Genomic DNA, 12,735 nt, shown 5'->3' with positions numbered 1-12,735 from the left:
CTTTGCGTACCACCTATTTTTCTCTTGCGTACCACCGGTTGAGAACACCTTCTATATACCATCAAAGCAGGCGCTAGGGCAGGTGTAACCTGTGCGGCTGAAACGGGTAGCAGATATTAACGGCGGCAGTTTTATTTATTTATTTTTGAATTTAAGGAAACACTGGTGGCAGAATTTAGAATTCACGATATTTACACCGGGCGACGAAAAGCCTATTGCTGAAGGGTCACATACCGTTTACTTACGACTGATGTCTGAACACTTGTAGTTCGACCTGAGTTTGAATGCCAGAGAAAGGATTGGGCCGCTTATGCGTTTTAGTGATTTTACTCCCGTGTAACAAAACTACGAGTCAGTTTCCTTTAGGAAGGTCTTACACAAACGCATCCTTCTGTTTAAACAGATAGTCTTTGCATACATAAATAAGAAGAGCTTAAGAAACCTTCGAAGTAAGCGGAAATTTGAGATAACTAGGTTCAAAATATCATGAGTTTAATGATCATTGCTAAATTACTAAATTGTTGTGATGTATTACGCTAAGTTTACATAAATGTTTATGAATATAATTTATTTTTCAGCAGCGGAAAGCTTTTATTAAACAATAAAATCTCCTTGATAAAAATAAAGGACTTTTCAGGTTTTATAGCCAAAGAATTTCTGAAACCATAATACGAGAAAGTACAGCATCAACGAAACTGAATCTTTCTTTATTTCTTTTCGGCAAGGCCAAACCTAAACCGCTAGTCAAAAGATAAAAGCCCTGAAGCTAGGAAAAAGGAACCTGTTCCGGACTTGATAGCAGTACTCCATACCACCTTAGGGTATGACAATCATTTTGAAGACGAGGCAAAAAATTTTTTCATCAAATAAAGAAAAATAAGAGCGAAGAGGAGGCGATACACGAGCAAAATAGCTCGCTGTAATGGATTACAAAAATGTTGTTCCCCATGATAAGGCACAGCCCACTTTTTTCTTCCCCGAATCGAATGTTTGGGCGATCTCTCGGGAAGGGGAGATGGAAGTTCGTGAAGGGAGGAATGTGTACTTGCTGAAAGCAATGCAGGAATTATTATGTTGCGTTGGGTGGAATGCCTTTGAAAATAAACGTGTACGTGGGCGAACGAGTGCTTCGAATGTAAAGGGCTTCTCGGATAAAAATTTCCTGACGACTTGAAATTTGTTTTCATAAAAATGAAAACAGTTGTACTTAGAAGGCTAAATTTGAAGGAGTACAAGTACAGAAACTGCACTATTGGGAATTAGCAGTGAAAAGACAAGAACATTTTCTAGACATGTTCAGTTTTTTTTTTAAGGGAAAACATTGATTTAGAAATAATATATGGGAAGTAATGTAATCATTTGCATGAAAAGTAAGCATTAGAGTCGTTCATAGCCTCAACCATTTCATATTGTCTGAATATTCTATTTCAAGAACAAATGGTGTTTCTTCATCGTCTAAGGTTAAAGAATGGATTGAACACTTCATGCATAAGGATAGCACTAATAAGTAAATCTACTCAAATTTAAATTAATTAATTGAAAATCTTTGATTTTTTTTTAAATAACTGGGTCTTAATAAACAGAAAAAGTATTATGTGACTTTTCCGTTTCTTTTTTACTTCCTTGTACGAAGTAAAAAGGAAGTACTGTAATCGCGAAAAGTTTCAGGCAGCATATTTCAACGAAAATATCCATTTTGACCGCTATCGAATGCAATCTAACGATGTTTTTCCATGATATCTGTACGTAAGGAGAGAATAAAATACTCTTTTTCTTCAAAATAATAATAATAATAATAATAATAATAATAAAACTGCTTTAAAATTAATTCTGAAGAGAATTTTTCGTGGCTTCTGTACGAACGTATGTACGTACGTACGTATCTCGCATAACTCAAAAACGAGTAACCTCAGAACGTTGAAATTTTGTATATAGGACTGCTATAACATGTAGATGTGCACCTCGTATTTTGGTTGCAATCAGCCTCATCAAACGTATATAAATATATTTATATATATATCCACTCTGTTACCCGGCTCAGTGATCTCAGTTTCTTTACTCTTATATGTTTGTAAATTGTACATTTTTTGCTTTAAAAATGATTGTATTATGTTGTTTTTATCTTCCGGTTAAGGTTTTTATGCCTTTAGTAAATCTGTATGCAATATTTTTAGAATTATCAACAATTTTAAAGTTGTCTAAGTGCCGCTAAGACTTTTTTTTATGGCGGCCATTGATGTTTACATTTGAAACAGGAGACTAGTAAATTTGTTGCCAATCTAGAGAAACTTAGCTTCGCAACAACAAAGATAGCGCATTCACTTATTATTGCCAATTAAATCATGCTTAATTCTTTCTGGAATTTTTTCGAGGAAATAAGTGTTTAAGGTTTACTTCGTAATTTTTAATATAGATATTTCGAGTTTTTATGTATTTATGCCTTCTCGCGAAGTGAGAACTGAATTAATTAAATGAGAAATACTCAATCGTCTGTGAAAAACTGTTTCTTTTTTGTTTTGTTTGCTTAATTTCTTTTATGCATCATCTAGCTTTATTATAGTATTTGAATAGAACATGTGGCAACAATTAGATAATTATATTCTTTAAATGATATAAATTTTGTGCATTATGAGTTATAATATGAACGAAATATATAAGTTAACTGTTATATAATTATTGGATTATATAACAGCTAACTTAGTTTCCGTTATATAATTATTATATAAGTTAACTGCTATATAATTATTAATACTGTTAAGTGAATCTAGCGCCAGAGTGTCGCTATGGTAAACAAACACTAGAGTGAATTTTAAAGAATGCATTTATTCTATTGTGGTTCATGCGCTGTCGGAAAAGTAGATTTAATTCAATCCAATAAGTTTAAATGAAATGCAAGAAAAAATGCTTATAATTTAATATTCCGTACAAGAAAGTCATGTGGTGTACGCATCAGATTTTTAATATTTTATATTTGAAACAAAGGGGTATTAAACAAAGGACAGAAGACTATGAATGTTCGGAAAGCATTTCTTGCAGTTTGAAGAAACCTATAGGGCTTCCTGAATTTTTGAGTTCAAAATATTGTACAGACGTACCTTTCCTCATGTTTGTTTTAAACCTTTTCTTACGCTCTTAGTCACTTAACGTAATTAAAAACTGTCTAACGTTTTTAATTATTTAAGCAATCCTGTTTCTGAAATATTCTTTCGGTATAACTTAACTTTGATAGTGCAGTAAAATATTTTGATTGATAAATTACGTAATCTATTATATAACTGTAATGCTGAATTAATTCTTTTTATATGGAACAGATTTTACACTAGAAATAGACCCTGTTAAATAAAAATTTTATAAGAATTGAAAAATTTCGTTAGCTGCCTTTATTTTGTTGAAGAATGTTGGCAACAATTTAGCCATTAGTGACAGATTTGTTACTATTATGCATCTGCATAACATCGAATAATTACCAAAGTGAAGCATAACAATCTTGACAAATTCTTCTTAATCACCTTATTTGGAAGAAAATATTCATTGCTTCTGTGAGAGACTAAGCAATTACTGTGCCGGAAATCTTGTTTCAAGCGCGGTGCTTAATCTCTCAAGCTTAAGCTGAAATGTCAATTCATTATAGTGTTAAGGGCGATTAAAAATACGAGTCGTTGCGTATGGAGGCAAAGCAGTAGGAAGGGAAATTAACGTAAAATCCAGCAGTTCTACGTTGCTGGAAAAGACTTAATGAAGATAATACGCCTCATTTTCTCTAACGTGCAATGAAAATTGTTTGCCATGTACTTTTCACGTAGGCATTGAACAGCTGCTACGCTTCTGAACTGCTTCTTAGAAAGCAGCAAGCTATATTAAGCATTGTCAAGATCTGCGATATGTTTTTTAATTGTCAGTTAATACTCGTACCTTGACCCACTTTGATAAAGATAATTAATTCTTTTTTTTTCCTCCTTTCATTTTCATTTCTACATTGAAAGAAGCTAAGTTTGCATTTATAAATCGATGTCTTACGAACACGGTTCTGAATTAGTCAGCATTACTAAATCTAAATTTTCACTTGTCAGAATTTTAGGCATTTGGATATTCAATCGGTTTAAACAAGACAACTTTTATCGTAATTATTACAAAGTATGAGCCTTTTAATAGCTTGCCGGAAAAGATGCTGCCGTAAATTTTGAAACCAAATTGCTATAATCTGTGGAGGATGGATTTACACATTCGTTACTATCTTGAAAATTAGATATATTACAATAAATCATCTGACAAGTGCAATAAAAATGGTATTTTTTCACTTTTATAAGCAATATATTATTTTTATTTAATTTGATATATTTTATGACAAATTATTATTTTAGAAATTCGATAGAAAAGTCTGGAAAAATAGAAAATGTTTCCCGTATTTGTGATATATACTGGAGGGCAGTGTACAAGTGTAGTGCTAAAAGTTTTAATTTTTTACACATTTATGTAATTATTTCATTAGCCTTAGATTTATTCCTAACTTTTATTTGAAGCTCTTTATTTGTATTTTCGCATTTATTTAAAGTTTTAATGATTGTTGTTTTGCCTACAAGAGTTTCGTTTCCTTTTTAATTTTATTTGAAAAAGATATTTTTAAGCCCGAAAGGGCAACTTGCTTACAAAGACTATTATTTTCTTTCTGACATTTTGCGTCGTGCAATATAAAATGGTGTTTCACATTTCAAATTGTTGCCACCAAATACTAGAACCCTGCATTATATTTACAGAAATTAGGTAATGAAGAATCTGCAGGAATGTATGTATGTTTCTCGCAATGTGGAAAAGCGAAATTACCTAGAGACATCAAATTTTGAATAAAGTAGTCCTCCACTCGAATATGGGCACCTAGAAGCCCAAATTTGGAATCTGGAATTTGCTTTATTTCATATTTTATAAAACTTGAACAAATGTTTGATTAGCAAACCCAACGATTTCAAAGCGAGCAATGGCAACACTGTACGAAAAAAAAAAAAAATATTTCCAGCGCGCGAGAGTGTATTGAAAATTCTTTTTAAATATTTTGTGATATTACTGTTGAATTGAATTTTATGGTTTAAAGGCGAAGAACATGATATTTTATGAATAAAGTTAGCACACAAAACGTTAAAAAAAAACGAACCTTTAATACAAATAATTTAATACCGTAATACAAATGTTTCAGATTATTTATTTATTTATTTATTTTAAATTTCTCTTACTATTTCCATCTTTACTATTAGCTTTATTTATTTAACTTATTTAGTAAAATAATCGTCCATTTATGTACTTCATATTTATAATTTTATAAAGAAAAAATGTGATATATTAATATAGTAATTTTATTTATATATTAAATTTATGCTGTAGGAGTTAAAACATTTGTAACTCTAGTTACAATATATTAAACGCAATATTTTTAATTTCAAACCTCATGTAGTTTAAAAGGTAAGATTTCATAAAATAATGTAGGAGTAACTTTACTACAATCAGTTTGCATTTAATGCATAAAAATTTAATAATTATGCAAAGCTATATATTGGATACAAAATAAAGTATTAGTATTTTAAGTATTAGTTGCTCACTTTTATGAAGTAAAATAATTTTGATTGTAATGAATAATTTTGGAACTAATAATAATAATCTTGAGATTGTTGAGAATAGAAAAATATATACCCGAGACATACTAGCACTCACATGAGACGAGACGAATTATAACATAAATATCCATCAAATCAGCCTCTGTAGGTACTCTAAATAGTTGTGAAACTTGCAGAAAAAAAACTTGATGAATCTGTCTCTCTTTTGGTATAATAAAATTTGGTAAAATTTATTACGTAATTTATTCGTTTTTGAATTTTAAAATATTTTACGGAATTGTGAAGAACGTTTAATATTTTAAAGAAATGAATTATTGATTTCATTGCTAAGCTTTTTTTTATTTACTTATATTGCTGTCCTTGGTCTAATGAAACTTATTAAGCTAAATTATTTTTATTAAGTACAAATTAAACTACTCATTAAGCTAAACAAATTATATATGAAAATTATGATCATCGGTAGAGGAGGTAATTGAAAACAGATGGTTAAATCACAAGTACCGAATTTATAAGAAATTGTGGGATATACGAGCAAATATGGTAGTATACGGTATTATCGAAATCCATTTTTTCATTTCATCCTATATAATCATCATTAATATCTATAAAAACAGCCTGATATGAATAGTCGTATAAAGGTTTTATGGCTTTCGGCTAAAGTATTTAATTAAATAAGTATAAATTATTGCTTAAATTCTGTATGTCTAATGACAGCAGTAAACCTATAATACTAAACAAAATGAAATAAAAGTTTATATATATAAAATATGAATATTTCCTTTTCTAAAATCATTTACGTTGCATTATGCTCCAACCATAAGCTTATTTTCTCAGTTACTGCACCAAATATTTTTCTCATTTGAAAGAGAAACTTCGTGTGCTCAAGTTCTTCGCTGACAGAATAAAATGAAGTTTAGAAAAATTTTTATACTGTTCAATGAGAAAATGAATGTCTGAGAACAATTTTTTTTTCTCTGTACGTTTAGGTATATTGTTACTCCTTTACGGCATTTCAGGTTCTTTACTACTTAAAGAATTCATCAAGAACACTAGGGTTATCTGTCTAAAAGAAAGGTCGCCTTAGTGGAGATCTTTCTTAGAAAACTAGCTTCCATTTGCATTATACATGTGGAAAACCTAACAGCGCTTGCGTGGAGACAGTCCTTTCCTTGGGATTTGAGTCCAAGACTTATCAGTGTTCAGCGGTCTTATCTGCTCGGCTACGGTTGAGCTCTTTCTGCTTAGAAACCTGAAAGGCATGTAAAGGTGTTAGAATATTTTATAAGGTATTTCTCCCGCCTTCTTAGCATGCCTTTGTGGTGTAGTGGTCAGCACGCTCCACGCGTTTTCGAGAGGTCCGTGGTTCGAGTCCCGGCGAGGGCATTGCTCATTTTTCATCTCTCCTGCTTCGAAATAGCCCAATGTCTCTACAGTGGCGCCCGAACTAAAAGGGTGGTGGATGATGATTCTCCACCATCAGGATTTGGCGATTCGGTCCCCTATCCCCCAGTCACCCTTTAAAAGGTACAGTCTATAATGTATTTCTCTCGCCTTCTTAGCATTCCTTCGTGGTGTACTGTTGAGTACGCTCGACGCGTATTCGAGAGGTCCGTGGTTCGAGTCCCGGCGAGGACATTGCTTATTTTTCATCTTTCCTGCTTTCAAAAAATACCTAATGTCTCTAAAATTTCTTCAGTATCTTTTGCTAAATTAGAAGAGATAAATGATACGTTTTTATTTTTAGACGCAACGATGCGTTTTTTGTAAAAAATACACATAATTTTACTGGAACAATAATTAAATTTGAATTCGGAGAAATGTTTACCCCCAAATGAAAATATATAACAGGAAATCCTTGTTCTTCTAACCTATTTCTTGCGCTGTAAAATATATATAATTATCTCATCATTAATGCTTTCATTATTGTCTTCTAGGAAAAGCATTTATTTTTCACTAACTTAATTTAAAAAAGTAGCATTTAAATAGTATGCCAAATTTATGTACTTAACTATTAACCTCGATATGATTAAGAGAAGAGAACACACCCCTTACGCATTCACCTCTTCCTATTAGGTGAATCAACTCTTAGGAAGCTCACTTACAGTTTCGTAAAAGTAAGATTAAAGCTGAGTTAAAGGGAAAAACATGATGTATGGCACCATAAACACCAGTTCCGCTCGCAACGCTTGTTTGCGTACGCTGTTAGATTTATCATTCAATGTAGCAAATGAGAAGAAATTATACAGCCTTAATATTTGCGAGAAAAAATGGATTATGTGTTATTTTCATCAGCATTTAATCTAGGGATGAATGCTCAGAGAATTAATACTCTATGCTCACATCGCAGATTAGCTAAATCACCCCCAAAATTCCCACAACTTTTGTCCAAACCAAACTGAAGGTGGAGCAGTAATATGTTGTTTAAGAAGGAAAAATGCTTGAAATCTGTGGAAGAAAAATTAGTTGTGAATTTCTTTTAAATGCCTTACAATATTTCAAGCAATCCTTGCTATATTACAGAGTAACGCCCAAATCCCAATCATTTAGAGTGACATTGCATTTTGTTTTTTCATTTTCTACTACGAAGTAAAAGAAGTACTATAATCGCGAAAAAGTTCGGGTATCATATTTCAAAGAAAATATCCGTTTTGACCGCTCTCGATTCCATTTGAACGATGTTTTTGCGTTACATCCTTATATATGGACAGAACAAAGGGCTCTTTTTTTTCTTAAAACGGGTTGTGAAATGGATTTAAAAGGGATTCAGAAGAGATTTTTTTGGTGACGTCTTAGGTATCTATGTGGCGTGACTCAAAAACGTATAGCCTCAGAATGTCGAAATTTTGTATATAGGGCTGCTATAACATGTAGATGTGCACCTCCCCTTTTTTTTGGTTGCAATCGACCGCACCAAAAGTATATAAATATATATATTACTTACAACCTAGTTTATAATATATATATATATATATATACCCAATCTGTTACCTAGCTTCGTGAGCTAAGTTTTTTTAAATTCTTACATGTTGTTAAATAGCACACTTTAAAAGCGATTGAATTATATTGTTCTTATATTCCGATTAAGGGTTTTACGCCTTTAGTTAGTCTGTATGCAATAATTGTCGAATTATCAACAATTTAAAAGTTGTTTAAGTTCCACTAAGCCTAACGAGGCTGCCATTTGTTTACATTTGAAATACAGTAGCATATAAAAATGGCATATAAATTAAGTCAGTTTCTGCACCAACTTCAGTGGCTTTTTGCCGAGTGAGGCCAAAAACTTTGTGCACCAAAAAATCTGCCTCTCTGCCTATTTTTATTAATTTAAACTCTAATTTTAATTATAAAAATTTTTTTAACGGTTTTTAACTTTGTTTGGTGTTTTAGGTTTTTTTCTGTATTTTACAACTTTTAATGAAGGTGTTTTCAGTTTTTATGTATTTTTTCTTTGCTGCGAAGGGAGAACTGGATTGATTGAATAAGAAATATATCTTTAATAAAATTCGGGGAAATAAGTTTAAATGAAATGCAGCAAAAATATACATAATTTAATACTCCTTCATATGTTTTGTTTATGTAACGATGGAAAAGGATATCGCAAGACGATGATTTGACGTTAGTAAACTAACGTTCGTAAACTGACGATGTTAGTTTACGAACGTTTAGTCAAACTGACGATGTTAGTTTACGAACGTTTAGTCTAACGATCTAAACTAACCGATAAACACGTTAGATAATGTAAATACCCCATCATAGCTTATCATTTAATGAGTAACATTGTGCAGTGTTAGCGATTTACAAGAGACGGCATTAAATTAGAATTCATAATATAAAAAATATTCTTTTCTAGAAAAAATGATTTCAAGCAATTCGACGTCTCTAAGTTTTTCTTTTTCTACAAATAAAAAGGTCGAAGCTGTTAACTGCATTATAGAAACAACATTTTTTTCCTGTAAAATTATATAAATTTATAAATTATTGAAAGAAATTAATGTTTTAAAGCCGTTCCATTACTTTTTATAATTTGCAATTACTCTTAAATCTCGATTTCAGGCTTTAAGTCGAGCGAAACTGTTTTTTATAGATAGTTTATTAGTTTTGCAGCGAAAACTTCATGGATTTAGCTTTGTTCTCCTGTATTTTACCTATTAGTAGCTGAATAAAATCATTAAACAGTGGTAGTTCGTTCTGGGTTGATTCCAGGTAGATAAACGGTCTGATTGCATAGGGATTTTCGAAGATGTATAAGGTGAACATGGACTAATTTCTTAATGAGACCTCTACGAAGACGTGCATTCTGAAGTAAGTAACGCTGAAATACTTTTCTTGATAAGTAAACTACCCTAATACGCAATATATTGGTTACAATATTCCGAATTTTGAAACACTTGCATTTGTCATTTGCTATTAAAATCTATGAGATAAAAATTCAATTAATAATTAATAATTCCTAAATTAATTAGTTTTCAAAAAGAAAAATATGTCTTCATATTGTTTATATATTTTTTGTAAATGTTTTTAATTTATGTGAAATAATTTTACATGACTACATTACTTGAGGCAGACCTGAGTTATTAACCAAATTTCAGCTAAGCTGTGACTTATTCTGGCGGTTATTTTACGCAATACAGGAAGTCAATTAGCATACATATATTTATTAATACAAGCTCGATAAATTATAACGCTAAATACTGGTCATTTAATTTGGATTCAAAACTCAGACTGGTTGCATGAACGTTTTTGTAATTTTCTCCAAGGGAATACGAGCTACTTTGCTTAAAAAGTACTCAACAAAAAATAATTATTTATTTTAGGTGGCTAAAGCCTATATGCTTGTTTTGGCTTAATCAAATGATCCAAAACAATCCAATGTCCTGCTGGAAATATCTCGAAACCCACGCGATCTAGAAATTTAAAATTTTGTAGATAGATGTTGTATTATACGCATAGATAAGGAATGTATTGCCTATTAAAATTCCTCTGCGCAGCTCTATGTTATAATCTTAAAACAAGAAATCTTGAAACTAAAAGATCTAGGAATAGGAAATTTTGGAGTTAGTTTGCCATCCACAGTGCCGTGTATTTTGTAATACATTAGCATTTCAATGGAATAGCCACAGGCTTTATAGTAAAATAATCATTTCTGGGTATTTCGAAAGGTAAATACATCTTTCCGAGTTTAAGCATCTCTCCCACACCGAACCTGGTAAATACCTCACAGAATTCACAATTGCTGTTGTTGGATCTTGATTTTCCATCGAGTTGTAAGCTAGTTTATAATAAACGTCACAGTGCTAAAAAGAAATATAAAGCTAAATTAAGCGAAACATAAAGCTGAAATTAAGATAAAAGCGAAGCTAAGCGTATTTCTGTTAAAAATCAATCTTGGGCGTGCTTTTTACGTTTCAGTATCTTCTTTGTCTTCAGAATGTACAGTATAGGCTCAGCCGTCGCTGTATGTTCTTGAATGTTTTCATGATTTAACTTCATCTGTCTGTTTCTATCTATCTCAAAGTTCTCATTTCGATTTATCTTACCTTCATCTAACCACAACTCTTCTGTATTTTTTATTCTTTCAATGTTTTCTGCTTTTTCCGAACAAAATTCTTTTCACTCTTCTCATTTCAAATGAGATAAATGTCTAAGAAATTTCAATGACAGTTGTTCTGATTTCTGATTATATATTAATGCAACTATTCATGCTACATATTTCCGCTTTATTCTACTCTTCCATATTCTATTCTTCCCGAATTTAAAGAAAACTTTCCGTGAATTACTTTTCCCCTGTAACTTTACTTTCCGTCAGCGAGTTCTCAGGTAAGAAGTCATGAAAATTATTTACTAAATCATTATGATTATTGGCTAATCTCAGAAAAGGAAAGCTATCAGAAAGATATCAGACGGCAGCTGTTACAAGACATTTTAATATTAGTGGAAGAATATGTTAGTCTTTAAAAGAAAGAATTAATGACTGCATTTAATAAGATGTTGTTACAAGATAAATTGTACCTTTGATTTCAGTTTTGTGGAATACATTTGAAAGATTTTGTTCTAAAAGGAGGGAAAAATATCTTTGCATTATAATAGTTATAGAAAAATGAATTCTGGAAAAATATTTGAAGCAAATTGGGTCAGACACCCCGCAAGAAATAACACTGATTTCCAGCCTGACAAAGCAACAAAAAGCAGTATACTTACTATGCTCTTAAAAAAGAAAATCAAAAATTCATTACTAGCTTTTGCACTTAAATTGAGTCGAAAGTCCATTCTCACGTCAGACGTGAAGGAAAGAAATTTCTTTGATAGCTGCCTATCCAAGGAAAGTGGCAAATTTAAACGTGATCATTTTCAGCAAACGGAAAGTGTTTTTAAGTCATTGTAGTAAAACTGTGGGAAGGAGTAATTCGACTTCAGAAACTTCTCACGTATATGTTACCTCACAGCTTTAAGACTGAGCGCCATATGTTACACAACACTGTCTACATTAACAGTTGTAGCTCCAGGTTCTTTCTTTTGTGTATCATATTGTGACACAACTGTATATTTCAGTTATTCCTACATGCTATTTAAGAATTTTGTTATACAATGAAAGGCGGTAGACTATTTTTTTATTGAAGAAAAATTTCATATGTAGGTATTTTATCTTATAAATCATTTAGTCTGCTATAAATCTGTTTAATGATGAAGTACTGACCTCTAAATTTCAGATGAAACCTATTAAATCGATGTGATGGTATTTTCTTAAATCAGGATTACCATTCCCTTGGAAAATCCTGAAAAGTCAGGGAAATGAAAAAAATTAGCTAAAGTTAAGGAAATATTAATGTTTTTCAAAAAGTCCGGGAACGACATAAAGTTTCTAAAAATCTCAAAGAAAGTTTTTAAAAAAATGTGTAGATCAGTCAGTTACAAACAGTTAAATTTCATATTTTAAGTAATGCTGTCAATGATCAAAAATTGCGTCTGTTAGAAAGAAAGCAAATAAAGCAAATAAATGTAATTTTTATTTTATTTGTAGAAAATTTATTCACCTTATATCTGATACAATTTAAACTACCCATAGCTCTTTTCTTCATCTGCTACTGAGCTATTATTCGCTCTTTTATATCAGAAGTTTAACTACTCTGCTCCT

General features: G+C 31.3%; 2 protein-coding genes across 3 annotated transcripts in view; one reads left to right on the top strand and one right to left on the bottom strand.

Annotated features, from left to right (window-relative positions):
• LOC118187188 (bicaudal D-related protein homolog) overlaps positions 1-12,735 on the top strand; it is a 222,600-nt gene that overhangs the window by 13,633 nt on the left and 196,232 nt on the right. The gene's annotated exons all lie outside the window — the stretch shown is intronic.
• The window catches only part of LOC118187202 (uncharacterized), a 129,297-nt gene that overhangs the window by 108,632 nt on the left and 7,930 nt on the right, over positions 1-12,735 (bottom strand). Inside the window, exon 1 of one of the 2 annotated variants that reach the window (XM_035357402.2) lies at positions 12,298-12,319. The exons of the other annotated variant lie outside the window; for it this stretch is intronic. The gene's annotated coding sequence lies outside the window, so the exon portion shown is untranslated. Of the gene's footprint in view, positions 1-12,297; positions 12,320-12,735 lie in introns of those variants that run through there. 2 annotated transcript variants of the gene reach the window in all.

The sequence above is a fragment of the Stegodyphus dumicola genome, chromosome 3 (genome assembly GCF_044657685.1).
Source record: "Stegodyphus dumicola isolate Sdum_Otavi_A_Nest chromosome 3, ASM4465768v1".
NCBI lineage: Eukaryota > Metazoa > Arthropoda > Arachnida > Araneae > Eresidae > Stegodyphus > Stegodyphus dumicola.
Note: the sequence above shows the minus strand (reverse complement) of the source record. Positions and strands in the feature narration are given on the sequence as shown.